This window comes from Cebidichthys violaceus, unplaced genomic scaffold (genome assembly GCF_023349555.1).
Source record: "Cebidichthys violaceus isolate CVI_PGR_0920_01 unplaced genomic scaffold, fCebVio1.0.p SCAF_5, whole genome shotgun sequence".
Taxonomy (NCBI): Eukaryota; Metazoa; Chordata; class Actinopteri; order Perciformes; family Stichaeidae; genus Cebidichthys; species Cebidichthys violaceus.
This window is the reverse complement of record NW_027176705.1, coordinates 7,250,690-7,274,351: the sequence shown is the minus strand read 5'-3', so window position 1 is coordinate 7,274,351 and position 23,662 is coordinate 7,250,690.

Below are 23,662 nucleotides of genomic sequence, written 5' to 3'. Positions count from 1 at the left end.
GGGACAAACTCAAAATCACAAAAGAACTTAGCATTGAGATGTATTCAGTACATACAGAATAACTAATATGACTCCGATCACCTCATCTACATCAAATTGTACTGTCCTCATTTTTGGTCTGACTATTCATTACATAACAATTTATTATAATTTGCATTATTTCTATGTGTTCAAGGAAGAGGAAAAATACATCTGTTAATAGCGCAAAATCCCCTGATAATGTCCCTGCAGAATAGACTTCTCCTCTCCATCTAATATTAATAGGTCTCAAAAAGCTATAGTTATTACAGTTATTTATGTATTTTACTTCACAAAGCCAGCATACCTCAGTGAGCACCAAATATATTTTGTCAAACTCTTTAATGGTAATTTAATGAACCGTGACCTTTGGATGACAATTAATGCCAGACGTATTTCCACAATGTTCATTTATTACTGGCTAATTTTACCTTGCCTGCATTTTCTCCTGTGCAGATATTCATGCAAGTCTCGTCTAAATTAGCTCTTCATCATTAGTTAACCTCACCAGGACAAAGACTTCCATGTCCACCTCCTGAAACAGTATTTGAAAATCCAGCATGCAATTCTTAATGAATATGTTTATGAAAAACAGACATATTAACTGCCCTTTTTATCATGCGTGACTTTGATAAAGACGATAAAACCAGATGGATGCATGTATTATTGGGGTACAACCAATTTAATGCTAGACTTTGAGATGTGTAGCACAAAGATTACCCACTTTGTTCATAAGCAAATGTGGTTTCATTGATTATTTCATTGAAAAAATTGATTCAGACCCAATCGATCCATGATTATGTGTTCCAGGCATCCTCATAATTTCTAAGCCGTATCATAAGTCTGGAGCAGTTGTTTTTTTTGGATCAAGTGAGACAGTCATCACAAGATCTCAGAAATATCTAGTTTCCTATCGTTTCATTTTCTCCCCCCACCCCTTCTCACTATGTTTCCAGTCTATCATACATCCCCCCCTTACTGGGATCAGTGGGGCCATCACGCGCGCACCTTTGATGTCTCCAAGAGTTAAGCTGGTTTTGAAGTCAGATTAGTGAATTGTAAACACCCTTTTAGACCTTCAGACTCTCTCCGCAGAATGAGGGCGAGTGAGAGAGGGAGAGAACGTGAAAGAGTTGTGGGATTAACCCATACACTACAGCTCAAAGGTTAGCCGATCTAAAACCACGCTCCATATTGCCATGTGCAAAATCCTAAATTGAGGTGTTGTACTCATTTATCATTTGCTTTTCTCCCCTGTCTCGCCCGTTTGCATTTCAACTTATTTTGCGGATGCTGTGGAAATGGCTGGATTGAAGCAGACGGTAGATATGTGTGAGAGCAAGAGTGTCCTCTCAACTCACACACACACACATGCAGACACACATATATACACACGTGTACGGAGAGAGGGCAGTGTTTTTCAGACGAGAAGCCCGTCTGTCTCTTTCACATTCCATTAGTTCCTGGAGCTACATCAGAGGGCAGCGAGAGCACACAGACATTCCTGCAAGACGCAGATGTCAGGATCAAAAGTCAGACTGACTCCTGTACGCAGCAGGGGAGAAAGACAGAGAGGAAGAAAAGAGAGGGGAGAGCAAAGGCAGGGAAAGAATTTATGTATGGCGAGAAAGAGCGGCTGCATCTTTTTGAACATCCTGTGTGTTGACACCCATAAAAGAATTATACTCTCCTTCAAAAAATTCTCCAATTTCCTGCAAAACAAAGGCCTTATCCGCTGCCTTGTATTTCCATCTACACCTGTAATGCTTTGTGTATTTACTGTTCTCAGGGCTGTTGTTGCTATTGTTACTTACTGCTCTCTTGCAACCAGGCTGATGGGAAACCATGCACCATGCTGCCTACATCTTGTGCCTTGTTTCAGTTATTAAAAGGCACGGGACCAGATGGTGTGTTTGTGTGTGTGTGTGTGTGTGTGTGTGTGTGCGTGTGTCTCCAGGTTTACACTTTGGCTCCAGGCTCCTCCAGAACTGGCACAAGCCCAACTGGGTCATCCATGCAAAGAGTCTCTCTTTCTCCTCCTCACCAAGAGCGCATCTGTGTAGGCCTTTACATGGGGAATGTGTGTGTGTGTGTGTGTGTGTGTGTGTGTGTGTGTGTGTGTGTGTGCGTGTGGTTTTAGTAAAGATAGAATGTGTGTTATAGAAAGGGGGGTTGCTGGGCAAAATATGACCCCTCCTCAACAAAACATAAATTCTGGTCTTCATATGTCCATCTCTCCTCCTGGGTCTTTCAGTCTCTCTCCCTTCTGTCTGTTTATCTTTCATCTCATTTGTTTTATTGTTCATCTCTTCCTTCCTCTCATCTCTAGCCAGCAGAGCAGCCAGGTGAACACTCAGTCAAGTGATCAAGTGAGCCCCCCCCTCTATTTTTACAAGAGAACTACAGGAAGTGGGAGAGACTGAGGAGAAAATAAAAGAGCACTGTGGGATTAGAAAGGGGGAAAGCAAGAGGGAGTCAAGGTGGGTAACAGTGTGCTGCAGACATATGTGCAGGGACACTGAAGGTAATGGTAGAGGATGGGAGGGTAAACACTTTCAGCATCAGGCTGAGAAAACGATACGAAGACAGAAGGAGTTAAGAAGAGCCACGGGCCGAGTAAAGCTGTCAAGGCGGCCAGGGAGCTGCAGGACTACACACTGTCAGGAAACATTGTGTCCAACCAGAACTTGTCCTAGCTCACAGTGTGGTTGTGATTTTACAGATATGTCTTTATTAAGTTGCAAACTACTATTTAATATCTCCTCATAGATTCTGCTCAAATATGTATGTGTCACCGTTACATTAAGCAGGCTTGAGACAAGACATCGTAGACTGGGATTCAGCTCTCAGCTTTGCCGCAAATCTTTTATCTATCATATTGTGTGTATTTCAGTTATGAAATAAAGATTACAAATTGACAAGCAAGAGACTGCCTCTGTTTGCTTCAAGCAGTGCTTTCACTCTATGTGACCTTCAAAAAATAAGAAATGTACTTAACTTGAGTATTTCCATTTTATGCTCTGTTTCTACCTCAGACAAATATTGTACTTTTTTCTATTCATCTTAAAGGTAGAGTTACACATTTCTATGCAGATTCTGATTATTATTACAAAATGTGAATCACAAATACATTACAATACATTATTATAGATTACGCTACCCAACAGTATATTGCATTGATAATTTTAATCTCATAATATAATGTGCATTATTTTGAAACTGGAAATTCTGCATAATTAGTACTTTGTTTAAATATATTGTGCCTCAGTGTGGTCTTGCTAATTTTACTTAAGTAAAAAGTATATATACTTCTTTTACCACTGTAGAAAGTTTGTTCTGTTTCCTTGTGCTTGTTTTAGAATGTTTTCACCTCGCACAATAATATATAAACTATAAATATATGTCATGTATAAGGGTTCCTCGATACTAGACTCCTGCCTATTCTCCCACCTGTCTCACTGCTGATCTCGCCCTTCACCACCTGCCTCTCGGCCAGCAGGGAGCATTGATTACATTAGTCCTCAGAGGTTTGATGAGATCGATACAGAGTCACTGTTCAATCCAATACAATCACAGCCACTCGCTAATGAGTGGGAGAAAAAGACAGACAGAGAAAAGAGAAACAGGGAAATTGGTAAAGCTTTGCTCTGTGTTTTTTGTAAAAGTGGAATTGTATCATAGATTTGTCTTTTGTGGACCACAGATCCTGATACCTCCATTTTTCCTTGATCAATACTGCATCATGATTTTGGCATTTACTGTGGCCTGACTGTGCCAATCTCCCTCTTTCCTTTCATTTAGTGAAGTGTCTGTCTTCCTTTCTGCCTCTCTGTCTATTCCATTGTCTATCACTCTGTTTTTGGCTGCCTCTTTCTCTCTCTCGCACATCGCTGTTTAATGATGGTAATTTTCTACCCAGGTCCGAGTGTGAGCTGATGTGGCGAGGCTCTTGGCCACCCGCTGTTCCTGATGAGGCATGATGGGAAATTACCCAGAGCTCTCTGTTGTCAGATTGTAACTCACTGTTTGGTTGTAATAAGCAGGCAAACCCCTGCATGTGTGTTCACACACACACACACACACGTATGCAGACACCTCTGATTGTGCGCATTAATTACACTGTGTGAGATCACTACAGTGACCACAGCTGTGTGGGCCACGCCTTGCTTTCCGGGTCACTTGGGTCATCAACTCCCTATAACAGCTACTGCACCGTCGCTGTCAGACAAAACAACACATAATCAGAGTTCTCCTCGCTGTGCTTGCTGTTCAGATACCACTCAAGCGCTCTCCATCCATCCATCTATCACTTCCCTTTTTTAACTTTCCCTCTCTGTCCACTTGTTCCCCTCAACATTTCCAGGTTGTCGATGATGTGTGTGTGTGTGTGTGTGTGTGTGTGTGTGTGTGTGTGTGTGTGTGTGTGTGTGGCCACCTACGGTTTATTGACTGATGTGGCCGAGGTACAGGGCTCACTGGGGCACCACCGCTGGGTGAGTGGAAGTGAGGGGGGGGGTTGCCCCTGTCACAGTGGTGTGTCACCTCTGCAGCAGCGCTGTCACCAACAAATGGAGCTGTAGTGGAACCCTGTAAAGAGAGTCCTGCTGAGGTACTGTTTGTATCAGCTTGGAGCCAGTGGGAGACTGCAGGTTCTGTTTGATCAACATCAGCGGATGTTGGGAAGATGTCCACTTTCAGCTTAACTACAAATGGCCACCCACAATCAACACAGACAGTGGGCATTTGTTATAAGTGGCAGTATATTTAAACAAGGTTCAAGAGAATAGCATGTACTCTAAGAGTACAGCTTCAAATCAAAGTAGAATTTATGAATTAGCTGGTGCTGTATTTGGAAGAAAATTAGGAAAGTCTGATTCAGATCTGGAAAATCTGAATCCATAAAGTTATTGGTAGATATAAAGGCTTGGATAGGAGTCAGAGGATCTGTAATCTTTGTAATGATAACGGTCTAGTGGACCTGAATCAAATTTTGTTTGCATTTAAGAATGCACAACACACCACAACAGGGAAGACTACATGCAAAAGTAGTGCTGTCCATCTACATTTAAAGATCCCAACTAAACATGCTAACATTAACATTAAACAATAAACAAAGATTTAACTAGTTAAAAATCCCCAAAAGCACGTCTACACCTTCTTCCACATTCAAAAATCAATCATCTTAACCTATACGAGGTGAGAACAGAAGAACGTTCCCCCTTCAGCAGATGAATATGAAAAGTCTTATAGTGCCGATCTCTGCACATATATCATACTGCACAGTGAAGGTCCAACGTGCAAGTGAAGTAACCATAAGTAAAACAAAAATCTAAATCTAAAATGTGCTGAAAAACATGTGCTCTATATTCTGATATCATGATTTTATTAAATGTTTTTGACATGCAATGGCTTTAAAGCAAATTTGGAACATTTAAAAAAGAGAATGATTGGATCTGAATCTAAAATGACTGACTTCAAAACACACTTAAAGAAGTCCATGGATGAGTTTGTTTAACTTACAGATTTCCTTAATTATGATAAAACTGTGATAAATAATGTGATGCAGACAAAGAGCAGAGCTTTGGATGTTTAACAACCAAAACCAATGTTGTAAATTGTAAAAATTGTTGTAAATCTGTATTATTTGGAAGAAGATTATTTGGAATATTTAGTAAAATGTGCCTCCTGTACATTCATTGAATTATGATTAAAAGATGATGTAATGATCTCTTTAGATTATCCATTCTACTGTGAAGCCTCACTCTCACAGCGAATCTCCACATTGCATCTTTGATATATCTGTGATATCTGTATCATATTGAGGGCATAGTAATCACATTTCTCCCCGCAGCGTTGACTGCCGTGCCCAGCACCTCCCTGCATCGCTGTGGAGATACCCTTCTAAGAGAGGCTTTAGCTAAAGGATAGCGGTCAGCATCACCACTATCATAGTGCCGCTGGCTGAATGTGGGCAAAATGGCAAGGCCCAACTAAACTGGTGTGACTGAGAACGGTCTCAGATAGGGCAAAATCAGTCCGGCTCAAACCATCACACACACACACACACACACACACACACACACACACACACACACACACACACACACACACACACACACACACACCAAAACACACACACACCCAGGGGCCAGAAGCTGACAGTAAATAAAACCAGAGTCCCGCCTTAATTAGCTCTCTGCCTGAGGGTGAAAACACAGAGAGAAAGTGTGTCAGTCTCTTCCCATGTTGGACACTAAACTGCCGACCCGTCCCTCTGACAGTGGAAGCCAAGGAACAAATCAGCACACTGATTTATGTGCAGATGTAGCCAAATGACCTTTATTTACTTAAGTATTAGTTGATTATTTTAAAGTCAGCATACCTTCCCCCATTTAATTCTCTTCATTGTTATTTTCTAATTGTCACTAAATACAAATACAGCACAAATGCAGCACAATAAACAGCGACAGCCTTACGCAGGGACAGCAAAAATAGATAGTTAGACGCACTCTACTGGTATCTAATTGGACGTAGAAATAAAGTGAATTTAAATTTAGGCCAGAACATCATGAAATATCTGATTTACTGAGGTGAACATTATAAATGCTGATTAAATTTAACAATTACAAGGTAATGTCTGTCTTTACCTTTGTGCATCAGTGATGTCTCAGCCTCTTGCTCTAACCTAAGTTCATTATCATTTAAAAATGAGAGCAAATTACTGACCCTCATCCGCATTTATAATATGAGCTGTAAGCATGAAAATAATTATCCTTGATAATATGTATTTAACTTATCTTGTTAAATTCCAAGTGATTTTACTGGATATTCAGTATCTCTATCCACTATATAGAATATAGACAATTATGTTATGTTGGAAATATATTTCACATGTTCAAGTTAATCAGTGTAACCTATGTGAAGGCTTTGTGCAGTTGATTTTTGAGAGGAAGCCTGTTTGACGGAGCTGATGAGGAGCTCTGATAGCAGTGCACTACTGACCCCTGCTGGTGTGATGTTGCTTAGAAAAACAGGAGTTCAGGCGCTATGAAGTCAACGCAAACATTTTTCCTTACACTTAAAATTATTTGGTTTTTGGTTTTTCAAGACTTTATCTATGTACTTTTTAAAAACCTTAATAAATGTTGTTGTACAGTACAGTCTTTCCCTATAAACATAAATCCATACTACTACGTTTTAAAGCAGAAAGCTTGAAATCTGACTGCTTTTTGCAGGATTTACAATATATGGACAGTTAATTTTCATAGATTCTATATTCTTTTTATTTAACTCTATTTTTGTGGATTATTGCTGTTATTGGATGGTTGATCATATAGTAAAGACACAGGAAACATGGAAAGAGAGAGAGAGAGAGAGAGTATGACATAAAGGTCTACAGCTGAAATCATACCAGAAATATTACAGTTTTGCTTCTCCACTAGACAACCAGGATGCCCCAAGTTATAAGTTATTTGTTTTGATGTTTCTAGTGCTATAGAGGTTAAAAGATTAACGTCTACAGCAGTAGAAACATCAAAACAAATGTACAATACATTTCTCCGGACAAACAGGCTTGTGTCACACCTGACTTAACTGTGGCAGGGGTCTGTAAGAGCAACGGATTTACACCTCGTTGCTCTTCCGATGTCACTAAGCCATGGGTCAGAGGGAGGAGAGTGCTTGTAAGTAGGATTTCTGGGGGAAGGAGGTTAAATCCATCTCGTTGTGGACAAAGACTGAATCAGAAGGACTGATTGTAGAAGGACTTCTACAAGCAGGAGTAGATCATCTTAAAACATAACGAGTCTGAGAAGTATGACAACCATGTTTCTGTTCTTCCGCTCTATGATGTTTGCGAGTGCATCCCTCCTCTGACCACAGTGTACAGCTGAGTGCTGTCTGAAACACATTATCGCTAGGAAAGGCCAGCAACTATATGAGATCAGACAAGCACAGGACACACGTCATTAACCGCGCATGGCAGTGGCCCCACAGCCATGGCTGGCTATGAGTGGACTATCAGTCGCCCCTGTAAGGAAAGGCCCAATTAAGAACATTAATTATGCTTCTTTGGCACTAACTCTATCACTCTCTTTTTAGCCTGGAGAACATTTAAGTCTGAGGCCGTGGCTGCACGCTCCCTCTCGTGCTGTAATCCAATCTAGTTGAGGAAGTTTGTCATGTTTGGCAGAACTGGACTTTCTGGGATGAGCTGGGAAATCCAGATGGACAGGGTAGCAGAGTCAAGCTCATCCACAGGGTAAGGATGTGAAGTCGCACAGAAAATGCGGTGTGATCTCAAAGACTCTACAAGGTTCTCCTAATGCACTGTGAAAAACCTGTGAGGGAGGCAGATGCAACATGTTTCACAGCATCAGCACGCCTCACAGCTCTTCACTGACACAGAAAATGCTAAACTGATACAGGCTTAATGTCAATTAGAATTTCTAACCACAGTGAAAGGAAGGGAACTGTGTAGAATGTGTGCAGTATTTCTCTATCTACTGATGTTAATTATAGGGAGTGAAATGTGCTTTTATTGTTAACAACCTTTTGCTGCCTGAGGCAGGCTGCCTTAATATATAAAGTGTTTTATTTGTGAAGGCTCTTTCTTCCCTTAGACTTAGTTCTCTTGCCCCTCTGTTCACTAATTAGTAACATAATCAGGTTTACTAACTGTCACATATTAGCTTGAGTGTCCATCACCAAAGAAAAGACTTAATTTTCTAACTATGCAAAAACTTTGGTGGCTTTAAAAATGTGATTCTTAACAATTAACTAATTTGCATTGGAATAAAGACATTTGACAGGTTCATAAAAATACATCTTTGTAGGAGAGTAAATGGCATTCCAATTAAGGGCATCACCTCAAAACAAAACATAGAAGTCTAATGACACTAATGTCTAATGTTATATCTCTTTATTGCATGTGAAATGTTTATTTGGGGCCTAGATAATTGAGAAGATACAGCTCAAATAAGCATGTCCCATAGAGGGCCAAGAGTCTGTGAGTTTTCACTACACTACGTTAGCTGATTTCACTCATCACTTCCTCCTCTCTACTTTAAGTTGTGCTAATCAGGAAATCAGCGTGTGTAGTGTTTAAAGGGAAAACCTCAATACTCTCTGCCCTCCATGGTTGTTCATTCCTGTAATAGAGCAAAGAGGAGAGCAAGATGCAAACAGAGATAACGACTCTTTGAGTCTTTCATGAACTGAACTGGCACAGTGCAGCATACCTGCAACCCTGACAGGTCAAACAGTTTTACATTTTAAATAACAATCAAAAGGGGAGAAAAAGATCATTTGTCATCACTGCCTGTATCTCACATGCCACCTGGAACGTTATAATTTCAATGCAACAGATTTTCTCTATCCTGTCCTTTAAGATAAAATTCACTCAATTTTTGCATCACACCAATGCCAATCTGTTCTATGGAGGCCGGCTTACTCTGTTATGTACCATAGAGCAGATCTTGCCAAACCATTGGTCAGTTTTTCAGTGTTGAAATGTCTGAAACGGAATGAGATTTAGTACAGAAACTGGCCTCAACAGGAGCACTCTGGCAAGACGTCAACGTTTTACAATTGGAAAAGCTCCTTTCATTTATTTATCCAATTTGTAATAATCGCTAAAATGTGTGGATCCTTTTGGCTTTATATGCTTGGATCTAACCATTAACTGTTTCCCAAAGTTACAAAACCATCAGTGGATGTCACAAAAATATATTATCAAATTAGGAATGACACAACAAATATGCTGGATAGCATTATTCTTTCTTCCTTAACTTTTCTATAGATATATTGTAAATTATTTTGGCCACAATATTCGTAGTGAAAATCTGTTATCCTGACAGCGGCAGCTGGATGTGTGCTTTATGTGCCAACAGCCAAAGCTGCCAATGATGCAAGGGTGATGAAAAGGTCACACTACAGTTTTCAGAGACACAGTATCTATATAGAAAAGGTGAGGTCTGAAAAGTATATGCAGAAATAGATGCCCATTTTCATTACTTACTGCATTAAAGTAGCTAATATCCTTCAGTGGCTGCAGAAACAGAGGTCTGTATCTGTTCAACATCATAGAGAATATAATACATGACTCTACCACTGGAAATTACAAAAATGGTCTAAGACCTACAGCAGTAAAACATTAAAACAGTAGTATCAGAAATGGGCATGGGCATGTTAAGACGCCTGTACACTTTTCAGTAATGTACATCCTTAGATTTCACTGATTGAAAGTTTAAAAGTTTTTGTCTTGATTAAATCTTAATGTCCATTGCTCTCCCAACTCAGTCATGATCCTGCTCTAAAATATTCCCAGATTACCAGACCTCAGTTTTCATGGCCAACAGAACATTAGCATGCTTACTGCTCTCACCGATTATCCTCACTATGTACGGTACATTAGCGAACTGTACGATTGGCCAACCCCCTGCCTGCACAATCAACAGAGAGCGTGAATGAATGATCAGCCATTAGCAGGTCGGGTGTGAACTGTGAAAATGGGCTCTCACACCAATGACTGCAGGAGGCCTTGATTTGCTTTAGCCTAGCCTAGCATCCTGCTAGCAAGGCCCTGCACTTGTTACACTGTGGCACTGCATCAGCTACCATTAGCCTGCTCTGCCCAATGTAATGCAGTGGAACACAGACAAGTGTAGCGTACTGAAGCCCAGTCTAGTGGAGTGCTGTGTGCAAGATCATAGTAAGACTCCTTGCTAGCATATGCTTGTGTTTAATGCAGCGACCTGCTTCTGCATGGTGAGCTTACACATACCCTGCAGTGAAGGTAGTGTGTGTTTGTATGTGTGTGTGTAATATCAGTAATCAGTGTACCTCAAACAGGCAGAGTATAACTAGGCCTGGTGTGGAGTGAGTGCTGTAGACCAGCTCTCTGCCATCCCATGTTGACTGTTTCAGCTGCTGTGGGAGTGTGTGTGTGGTCATGGATACTAAAATTGGAGTTCCACCTTCGGTTGCCACCCAGACAGCGAAGGCCCAAAAGGTTAAGGTAACAGGGAGAGGTGTCAGTGTGTGTGTGTGTTGTTTTGTTCTTCACGTCGTGTTTTTTTAGTGCAAGAAAAAGTTCGTTTGGTGAGGAAAAATGGGATTGTTCTATGACCTCTGTGTTTTTAAACTAAGTCTCAGTGTGTGTGTGTGTGTGTGTGTGTGTGTGTGTGTGTGTGTGCGTGCGTGTGTGTGTGTGGGGGTGTGTGTGTGTGTCTTTGTGTGGATCAAGCAGTGTTAGTCAAGTCTCTGTGGATGGGATGCTATTAGAGTTGCCAGCATGAAGGCAAGCAGCAGCATGCCTGGGTTCAAAGGAGGATTGCAGATGGATAGAAAGAAATCTGATAGAATGTAGCCAAAGGCTCCTCAATTGCAATTTGTCAGAATAAATGTAAAAATGACAAAGTAATATAGAAAAATAAACTCATGAGGGAGGGAAAAAGTTACCTAGTTGTTAATTATTTCATATACTGCAATCTCTTGGCCTTTGCTGCCTTAAAGTAAAATCGAAAACGCTTAAAAAAAGTGAGAAAATAAGTTTCACTCTGGTTTTCAAATTGCTTCATTATTCTCTGTTGTTGGCTGAGAGATATGTGCACGGCTAAATAATTCAAGTTAGAGATAAAGGAGACTGTATTTCAACAAGCTTGAGGCAAAGATGGCGCATTAGTCACAACAGAGAAACCAAGATACTTCTGATTGTGGACAATTTTCTTCTTTATTGAGTTTGACAGTGTTGAGGCGCGGGAATGAGATAGGCGAGAAAGCGTGATACCGTGTTTCAACCTCATGCTTATTTGGGTTTTCCACTTTGACACCCCAGTCTAATTTCACAGTACAGAATCCTGTTTGCATGATGGCTCGTTGTAGTTCCTCGAATCAGTGGACCAGATTGGACCCGGGGTCACTGACTGAGCCCATGGCTCACCGATATCAGCTCAACACGCCGACGCCTGCGTGTGCATGGTTAATTTGGTTGTTATTGTCGCTGTTGTGTGTCCCAATGGAGCCAAGGCGTGTTGGTTTTGCGGGCCAGGTTTTAGTTCCACTCACTAGTCTAAATGCACACATGAAGGCTGATGTGAGGTCCCTCTGGGCTGCTCCCCTCCTCATGTGTGTCAACCTGAAACTCTTATCCGACACTGACTACATTAGTTTGGTACTTCTCATTTGATTGATAGACATGGGGAGGCCCGGATTACAGAGTCACAGTAATGCTTGTTGACTTACAGAAAATATATAAGAATGAATCATCTTGCATCTAAAGTAAGGTAACAAAGCTTGTCAATGAGTTTTTATTTTGTTGACATTTTCTTCATTATATAGTGTATTAAGTATACTGTATGCAAGACAGTGAACAGGCTGCTTACATTTCATAGTTGAGAGGCTTTACTGTGTCTGTTTCAGCACTGATATTTAAATGATAACCTCTATGTTGTCTGCCACTGAACAGCCTGAGGACCATCAAATCCTTATCCCATTCCTCATATTCACATCACAGTGCTTATCCAGACTCCCCAATCCATCAAAAGCAACAGACGTTTCATCATCGCCCTAAATCACTGGCAGATCACTAATTCATCTCTCACACACTCAAATCCAGTCTTCTTTTTAATAACAGCACAGAAAGTTCCTCCATATCTTAACATCTCACTGACTGCATCCTCAAGCCCAGACTAGCTCATCTCTGAAATGTGGTCAGTGGCTGTGTGATATGGACATTGTTTGTGTAGTGGCTAAATAATGAGTAAGCTTTAAAACAAATAATCTTTGAGCTTTACCATTAAAATCATGCACAAGGGATTTGTAGATTAGTGTCGCTTTTTGATCTCATCCTCGACCCGTTGACGTTGCACTGATCTTCAAGCAGGCTTGATAATGAGCAACAGAATGGGTGCAACAAGGGACCGCGAGACAAATACTGGATGCATGTGCTGTAAAGTGTAAACACTCTAAACTGGATTCACCTGATTTGTGCCGGTTTATGCCTCAATGTGCCAGGCTCATTATAAGACCTAATTCAATTGATCTGGAGATGTAAACACATGTGTATGGGGATATAAGAGGACCAATTAGGGGTCCTGCGACACTGAACTGCAGGGATTTGTCGTACCGTAAGGATAATCGCCACAGAGCCTTAAAAGTAATAGTGAGAAACTAAGGCAATATTATGTTTTGTAGTTCCTTGTCGGAAAGGGAGACAAAAAGAGAGAGAAAGCTAGGGGGGTCAGTACAGGCCCAGCTAGTGTCCCATGCTTACTTGGGTGTAATGACCCATCAATGGTGACATCTTGTTTCATCAACTTCTGCTTCCCTTCACTTGTCTGTCGGGGCCTGGTCTCTCCCTTTCTCCTGCCCTTCTCCCCTCCTGCCTCATGAAATCCATCTTCCTCTATCATGTTCTCCATGTAGCTGCCCGAGAGCCTCTGCTAGATGTAAAGGACAATCCTGAAACGTCTACTAGAGGACATTCAGATTCAGAGCATGTGATTTTCTTTTGTGAGACAGTGTCCTGTTAAGGCTGGTAGTAATGTTTGAAATCAATATCACATATCCCAAAATATCGCAAAAGTATGTGCAACATTATTTCTGAAATAATCAAACTGTTTTCACAACAATATGTAATGCGTACATAAGAAATAACTCTTTGCACAAAGATGTAGATTCCTTTTTTATTACATTATGCCTGGACTCATTCATTTTGACATGATCCTACTGTCACACTATAGTTCCATTTAAAGTAGATACAAGATAATATTCAATTTAATGTTGGAATGTTAGTTGAGTAATCAATTCAAAAATAGGAAATCATCAACAATTAAAAAAATTCAAATTGCCCCTCCCCCCCAAAAAAGACATAATTTATCAGACAAAACAAGTCATTTGAAGATGTCACTTTCAACTTGGGAAAGTTTAATAGATTGTGAAAATTGTTGTCGGATTAGAGAAAATTATTGTTAACAGCAGTGTCGTGCCATCATCAATTGTTTATCCTCCATAATTGTTCACATTCAACATTTAAATACTCTATATGCCTTTGTTTAATGCCCAGCAAGTTTATTTTAAAAAAAAATCTGTTAATGAGAGGAAAAAGAAAAAAGAAAAAATTAAATGACAAATAACAATAATGGACCTATAGATATCTCAAAGAGAAGTCAACGTGGTGCGTACTAAAAACACCATAACAGCATAAATTGCATTCTAATGTTCTCTGTCAGAATTGTGTGTGTATATATGTGCATGTGTAGGTGGGTGCGTGCGTGCGTGCGTGTGTGTGTGTGTGTGTGTGTGTGTGTGCGTATGTGTGCCTCTGTGAAGAGGCAGGGGGCCCAGCTGACGAGGCCTCTCACCGGGACACTGGCAGGCCTAACTCGCCGCAGGCCCAGCCCTCAGCTCTACCTCTGACAGGCTTCATACTTATTGCTCAATGACATTCGATGTTTTCCTTCAGTTTGCTGTAAGATTGATTTCCCAGATATGTTTGAAATATCTCCAGAGCCCTAGAGCAGGGTGACAAGCACAGTGGCACAGCGAGAGAGAGAGAGAGAGAGAGAGAGAGAGAGAGAGAGAGAGAGAGAGGTGGTGCAAAGGGGGAGATAGTGTGTCCAGGGAAAGGAGAAGGAGAAGAAGCAAATATCAAAAGCAAAAGAAAACTTCAAAATCAACAGATGATTTGTCTGTTATCTGCTGAATACTCAAGGTTTTATAGTTGATTATTTATATCTTTTGGTTTGATTAATCATTTAGTCAGAAATAAGTAAAAAAGAAATGGCCATCACAATCCCAGAGCCCAAAATAAAGGGGCACTATAGAGTTTTCCTGTAAACAAACAAATGCGTTGAATTCATTTCCTTCCTTTAATGTTTAGTAGTTACTGCAGTTTACTGCCTGTGTTGGTGTATTGCTACACTGCTTTGTCTGTTACCACCACCAACTGTCTGTCAATGAAGTGTGATACTGATAGCAGGACCGTAGCCTACTCTGTCGCTACTGTTGCGGCTGTAAAACAGGCTGTTTTGAGCGCCACAATCCCCACAAAATGAATCGTTTTACAATCAGAAATTGATCAGAAACCCTTTGGAAAGTCTAGAAGAGCACGGTTTGATTATTTTATCCCCATTCAAATTAGCATAGGGCTACACCCGAAGTTAGCCGGCTCGGCCGAGGGAAGTCTTTGGTGCACATGGTCTGACCATATAGAACATGTCGTATGAACTGTATAGTATATGTAATCAACCCTAACCCAAGGTTTGGCGGACACAGTGTCTCAGAGCAGAGAATACTGCATATTTTTTCAAGATTTTGAAACCTAATTTTATATACTTGCTAATCATTCAAACTCTTACTTTACCCCAATTTTAATTTATATTCCTATAAAATACAGTAACAGAGGAAATCATCACTATTGAGAAGCCAAAAACTTATAAAATGTTTAATTGTTGTTCTAAAAAATGGCTTAAATGACTTATTGATCAGAAAAATTGCCACTTATGAATTTTCTCTTGCTCAATAAATCAAATAATTGACTAAACATTTCCGAGTTATTGCATTTCTGGCTCATGTTGAACTTTCAGTGTTCTCAGATTCACCCTGTACTTTACTCTGATATACAGTAACTAAAATAAATTGGGACATATTGATGCCTAACCCTAAAGGGCCTGTTGTGGCATCAAGTTCATCTCCCTCTACTGAGTTGTGTATCATGGTTGGAGGGACCTCATGATTAAATTGCCCCGTTTGTGAAAACGCACCCTCGGTGCGTATTACACTATGTCACGCCTCGTCACTGAGCATTTGAGCACATTTACTGCTTTGTTTTCTTGGGAGCGTGGAGAGGAGGGGGATGCACATATCTACTGTTTTAAACTCTTTAATGCAATTTAACAATGCCACATATTCTCTTCACGTTTCATTGGGGTCCTTTACGTGTGAAATTGCAGAGGCTTGCCCAGCCTGAGCGACACGGCACAGCAGAGGCAGGGTCACACCGAAGCGCCAGATGTGGGAGGGAGAGCGAAATTAATTGCTACACATTGTTCAGTGGGTGTGTACGCACCTTCAGTGAATTAACCGCTCTCAGGGTGTGACTGTTTGAATAACGAGAATTAGGTATGAGGTCTCTCACTCACAGCTGAAACCAACTGCAGGGATTGTGTCCAATTAGCTTATATGGCCCTAAATTCACATGCTTAACTTGTCATTTGTTAGTGCATGTAGAATGAAAACACTTGTTGTGAACAATACATCGCACATAGTTGTTCTCTGGTTTTCTGTGCAGTTCTCATGCATGCAACACAAACACCTTTTCACATCTTTCAAGAGAAGTAACTCCTTAATTTAAAGGTAATTCCAAATTACATATATGATAACAAATAATTAAGGGCCAGCAACTTAATTCAAGTGACATATTCAGATAGACAGTTTTAATAGAGATGACTAGAATGCTACGCATTAGGTGAAAATGGCAAACCAATTATCGGGGCCATCAGTGTGAGCCCATTAATGTGAATCTTAATGTTGTCTGATCACTCTTGTATTTCTATCAGATTAGAGTTCGCATTTTGGCTGAGTGCAGAGGCAATGCACATTAATGACAGTTGGATGGCAGACATCAGGAGCATATGGTGCTCTTCTATGGCCATTAACAAGTTGATACCATCCCCTCACCCATATGGAGGATGAAAAGACACTCAAATCCATGTTAAGACAGAATGCCTTCTACAACAATGTATAAATAGTACAACTTTTTATTAAATTTGATTGAATAAACTTTGGTGTAGCTGTGTTGTGTGATATGATTGTGTGACAACCGTTTTCATTGCATTCCACACCATTACCTAAAGACTTACGGTATCAAGAGTGGCAGTACATCATCATATCCCTCTGAGGTCTACAATTACCATCTAAGCAGCTCGCACTGACCCTAACCCATGCTGCCAGCATCATCCGTATCAGGGGAACAAGCAGTGGCGTGCCCACCTACTCGTGACCCTGGCGAAGTCTCCGGTGTGGAGAGCTCCTTGTAGCCTAGCCCAGCTCAATAGAGCACCTCTTCCCTCCACCTGCCCCCTCCTGTCTTTCTATTTTCCTGGCTGTAAGGAGAGTGGAGGGATGGAGGGTGGGTTTGGGGGATTTGATGGAGAGGTGGTGGTGGGGGGGCACTCTGCTTCCCCTGGGGCTGCCTGCTGGAGCGAGGTGACCCAGCTTGTCGCTCGGTGACCTGTGAGAGGGACATTATGAAGTGTGAGTGGCTGTCACCCTAACCGCTTGTGACAGCACGGCTCCCGGCACAGCTGTGCCAGCCTGCCCCAGCCAGAGACCCAGGGCCCATGGAGAAGGGGGCGGGAGAGAGGCCGCTTTGGAAAAGGCGTGGGCCAGGTTGGGGTGTTCGGAGAGTGTCTGTGATAGGGCAGGAGGGTAAGAGTAGAAGGAGAAAAAAGGTGAGAGTGTTCAGGGCCTTTGGTCTTGGTGGTGTAGTGACTTCTCCATTGATTCTGGGGCTTAATGGACGGCTTTGCGGCTCCACAAAGTCAAAGCCAGCACAGTTGGGCCTTGAGATAAAGGATGACATAGGGATGTGACAGTAGAGGTGTAAGCGACCAGCTGCTAACTTTTAAGCCAGCAGGGCAACGTGTATTTGGCATCTATATTTTGTGCCAAAAACAACTTCCTAACTTACCATTTTCCATGTTGTCAGATTCCCCTCCCAGTGTTTTCTCCTCATCAAACATGGGAGACACTTTTATTCTATATTCAGAAATGTTTAGGTACCTTCCTTAGGTCTGAATAGAAAGGCATCAGAAGACATGACAGCCTTGGTTCTGTCACTTTCTTGTACACTCTTCATCTTAATGTTGGGTTATGCTCAACCTTAGCTGGATTTTGTTCTATTTAGTCCACTGCAAATCCACCTGTTAAAGGCTCTAGCGAAAGACCTTTGGTTGGTGCCTCAAACAAGATCAGGATCTTTAACCTACAAACCCTCCAAGTCAGTTTCTTTTTACGTCCTCCTTTGATAGTTCATTGCAAACTTTACCATCTGTTTACCATACATTTTTAAGGTCAGTTAATTTAGCAACTTTTGAAACATCACTCTTGGACGTGGGATGAAGCCTATATGTCAGAATGGAGCAATAAGATGCATAATTCCTTTATAGCTACAATTTAAAGAAAATTAACCATCTTTGGCAACCACTATGTGCCCTTTACAAATAATTTACATCAGCTGTTACAAAGATGAAACCTCATTTGTCCCACCTCGCTGCAGACTGCAAGGAGGCCACAAATATGCAAACAGAAGAGGTGACGTGAAATTGGCCTAATTGAACAATAGAACTGGAATAAACCTGTTAATTGGAACAGCCTATTTTCCCACAATACAAGACAGCTTCATCAAAATGCTCATTTACCCAGCCTGACAGTCTAACTTTTTTGTTACATTTGCGGTGCATGCATTGTGGTACAGGTAAATTTCCTTCTTGTATGTAAAAGGACTGTTACCAATTACAATATAGGTGCAATGTTTCAAAAAAAGCATAAAAATAAGACGTATTTTGTGGGTTTGTTTTGCAACTGCAGCCCTTTCCGCCCCCAGTATGTTTATTATCCCAGCTCTGTGTCTAAACCTTGCCCCTAACTCTCTCTCTCTCTCTCTCTCTCTCTCTCTCTCTCTCTCTCTCTCTCTCTCTCTCTCTCTCTCTCTCTCTCTCCCTCTCTGTATCCCTCTATCACGGCTGACCTGTGTCCTCTCTCTGCAGGGCCTCTCCTGGTAGCGCCCAGCTGGCGCACTGCGAGTCGGCTGGGCAGAGGCAGGAGGTAGTGCCAGCTCTACTGGTGCAGAAAGGGGCACACCAGGCAGACAGGCCCAGTGTCAGCAGCAGCAGCAGCATGCTATCCCCCGGCTGCCACATTCATAACACACACATATGCCCACATACTGTATATAGGCTCTTGCTGCAACCCAAGCACACCAGCATCAGCGGACCAATGCCAAATAGGTTTGGTCCGACTGGGACCTAGTTAACTGGGACAAAACATTTGTTTACACACTAGACTAGTGCAAACAGGCACACAGACACATTGAGCCACACACACATTGACATGGCAGGAGATGTGGAGATATTCACATGAAGAAAAGCTTGTCTTTGGTGCTGTTAGTAGAGTCCTAAGTGATTACTTTGACAATCCTGATGTCAGCCCGGGGGCCTGTTATCCCCTGAAGGAATTTGAGCAGCACAACACATGTAATAGAGCACATATTGAACGGCACGCATGTTATTGGCTTGTGTTTGTCCTCAGGGTTGACACTTGAGGCTCCTTGTAATTAAGAAGATGAAGACTGGCCTTCTGCCTGTATTTAGCCCCTTCATGTCTTCAGCCCTGAGTATTGCTATCAGTTATCTGCCTACCAATTTAACTTGACCTTTCTTTAGCAGCAACTTTATTAACCCAAGTAAAGCACTGCTGCCCTGAGATCAGACCTACAGTGATTAAGTTCAGCAGGGCGAGGAAAGTGAAAAATAATTCAACAATATTGTAATATACATATATATGTGATTTCAATAACATCCGTTGTGTGACTTATTCTAAGCCATTCATATGGGGATTGTTTGTCTTTGCATAGAAGAAAGAACTCGCTAATTTGCATACTGTTTGATTATCGGAGTCTTGAGTATTCAGCCAAACTTCCTTATTTGTGTTTGTGCCCCTGTGTGTGTGTGTGTGTGTGTGTGTGTGTGTGTTTGTTTTGACCTCTTTCACACAGAGAGACCCCTAATTGTGCTCCAGTAGCCAGCAGAGCTCAGTGAAGCAGAGCCTATATGCTCACTGGCATTTCACACACCCAAACGTGTGCATGTAAACACACATGAATATCATTTATCCAGCTGGGGTCCCATGCAACACACACACACACACAAACACACACACATAGATGCACACAGACTTCGGCTTAGATGGAAATAATGGTGTGGGTCCTGTCCCTTAATGTACATAGCACTTCATTGCAGCAGGAAACCCCTCAGCCATAGCTCCACTGTTATCTGTCCAACTCCTGCTTGACTCTGCAGGTCAGCCCTCTCTATGCCATCCCCAGTATTTGAAGCAGACTTCCGCTTTAAAAGTTGTACGCCACTACCTTTGATAATCAAGATAGGACCTAATTGAGCTCACCCATGCAGAAGATGCTCTCGCCTTTTCGCGCACACACACGTTTTGAGGAGACGGGGGCCTATACTGTTTCAGCTCATCCAACTGTGAGATTCTCCTTTCCCCTCTCTAGTCCTGCCATCATCTCACTAATGGTGTTTCTATCTCCTCTCCATAGGAGGTAAATGAAGCTTTTAAGCGGGGTGGAGGGAAGGGGGACCGCTGCAAAGATTAATTGACTTTCTGCAGAGCTTCACTTATCCTCCACTGGCACCTTTGACTTCTGAGTGTATTTGTGTTTGGATTACATGATTATATCACCATTATTGCGGCAATTTGTGTTTTGTTCAAAACTGTGCCAGGAAATGTCCAACTGTGTCCCGTCAACCATTTCATCTACAGTGGCTACTTGGTACCTTTATGCAATTAGAGCCAATCTTGGTGGCATTCTTGGTTAGATATTTTGTGATTACAAATTGTTAATGTAATAAAGATAATTCTGAACTCACCCGTTTTTTGTTTATTTACAAATTTTCAATTACATTAAAATAAAAAAAACACAGGGAAACAGATTACAGTTAGTAAAAAAACAGGGACCATAAATGTGGATAAGTGCGTAATCGTGGCTCTCGTATGGTTGCTTTGAGAGCTCAATGCACTGCAATTTATGAAAAATCACACACATAAAGAAAACATCTCCAGTACTTTCACAATATTTAGAAACTAAATAAGACACACAAATTGAAAAACACTTCACCAATTTGACATGTATGTGTATATGCTGCATGACATACACAACGTGTAATGTACAATTTGTTGAGGTTGACTCCTCATAAATGATGCTGTTCAATGAGCTAGTAATGTTTATGTTAATTTCAACATTGTGATTGAGTCTATTATTACTAACTTATAGTAACCATACTCCTAGCGACAGCCATTTACTGATTACTAGTGTGTTCACCATTTTATATTGTTCCTTATAAACCTGCATTTTTTTTATTGAAATTGGTGTATTTGCAGTGTGTTTCTTAATGCCATGTATATGCTTTCAAATTGGTGAATGTGTTACTTTATTTACTCGTATTGATTTTCTTGTATTTGTTTTACTTTCTTTTTTTTTAACTAAATGCAAAAAGTGTGCTGTCACTGTACCCCATAATGTTTTTAGTTCCCACATTGTTACGACCATATTGCCAAACTTCACATCTTGTTCACTTGTACTTACATGTATGTATCCGTACTGCACTGGTACATTGTTAGTACAAAATATTGCACCATAATGAACGGCTCATTGTGGGCCTCTACAAAGCCTTTCTGAAGTTTTGTTGGCAGTGAACTAGCTTTAGAATTATATGTGAACAGCAGAAATGTTACAGAAGAGTTTGCAAATGAGCAATGTATCATAGTGGGCAGAGCACTGGCAGCTATAGTCTGCTTTTTTGTAAAGGGTGCGTTGGATATATGTTGCTGATGATTGTGATATGTGACATAGCTACACCTTGCAAGATAACCTTGATCATCTCTTTGCACAATTTAAGTATAGGGCATGACAAGGAGCTCTGCATGTTTTATATAGATGGTTGAAATACTCTTCACTCACTATTAGTGTGGAATGATGTAAAGAAACAAACATTAGACTACTAAATAAGAGTAGTCTTGGACCAAACTGACTGACATACAGCAGAATCTCCATCAAAGGATCAGTCTGATCCAGAAAAAAGCTTAATTGGTGTGTGTCTATACGTGTCAGTGTACAGAGGGTATGATAGTGGGTGGCAGAGCTCAAGTAAACTGATACATGTTTAAAATCTCTTATTCTGATCTCACAACATTCTCCAGTTTCCACCAATTACCTTGTTTTTAACCTACATCACCTCACAGTCATGTTAAGTACAGTTTTGTAGAGTAAATCACCCTTTAGCCTGATAATAACTCTATATCAATGTTTGCTATGCGTCTGTGTTTCTTTTTTCGCTCTCAGACGCATATATACATTTGATGGACAATTAGTACGTATCTTATAAACCCTGAAGTAAGTTTGACTTTGAATCAAAAAACTGGCATGGTGAGAGAGAAGAGCCAAATGTGTGAAAGCACAAAGAGTTCGCTCCCCACCCCCATCTCTCCGCTGTAAACTCCACCACCCACAGCTGCACACACTTCTCCTGTCACGGTGATAATCTCTTTGTCAGGAGCCGTCTGTTAGAGATTTGTCCGTCTGATTCGGTGAACGTCCGAGTGGCAGGTCTAGCTGTAGTGCCACAGGGTGTCCGTGGGTCTGTGTGTGTGTGTGTGTGTGTATTTGTGGGTGCAAACCCAGTGCCATAGGTGGTGGGATCTCCGTCCTTGTCAGAGTGTGTATGTTGCTTGTCTTCAGAACTCTGTTTTGTGTCAGAAGAGGAATGTCGAGCAGAAGAGGAACAGATACAGATACACAAGGAAGTGTTTGCATTTCACATTTAAAAGCCAATTCAATATCATCTCCTCTTCATGCATCCATCTTTATCTTTCCTTATTTTGTAGGCAGTATGACTGGAGATACATCAGCACTCTGTGTCACCCATAACTAAATGTGGAATATTAAGAAGCTTTTATTCCCTTCAGAGACATTTTTAATTGAAAACAGCATTCCACTACATGGCTCTGCTTTGTGCATAGAACTACTACTCTGCTCATAAATTAACAAGCAACATTGAAAATCAACTCTCATCTGGTTATTTGAAATGCAAAATGCAAAATGATATTCCGATGTTTCAATAAAAACTGTACTGATGATAGTTCAGTAATATTATTTTCAGCAGTAGTCAAGTGATTGATATTGCTATATTTCCATTTATCATCATGTGCAAATCCTGCAAAATATAACGTGACGCATGCCATCTTTGTAATAAGCTACAGTGGTGTCTTCGTCTTAATATTGAGCCACACTGTCACATGCTCTCCAGAAAGGTCAGAGGTCAAGTCATGCTACAAAACAGCACTTCCAGAATTATTCAGTTACTTGCTCAAGGACACTTTGGCAGTTTGGTATTAAAGGACATGAACATAACTGTCTGGTTAAAGGGCAGCCAGGTGCAAACTGGGTTTCCTACTCATTATTTAATTCATTTCAGTTGCATGTGCTCATTTTTTAGGAAGACTAAAGACCAAAAACTAAAACTAGAACTATCTGATTGTATGTCAAAGTAAGATTAAATGATTTGTTGAAGCTACACAAGTGTGGCAGTATTAACTTGCAACAGAATATAAATTACATTATACTGAGTTTTAATAACATGAGGAAATACATTTTAAAGTTCTTCCATTATGAAAGCTAATATAAATTCTGACAATGCTGTAATTGTTGGGTTGAGTTATTGTTTCTCAAAGCTCTTTTTCTTTCTTTTGCCTTTCATCTCTCCCCTCCCGACACCTTCTCCTTCCTCTATCTGTTGTTTGGTCTCCTCTTGTCACTCCACTGCAATCATCTTCGCAGGGGGGCTTG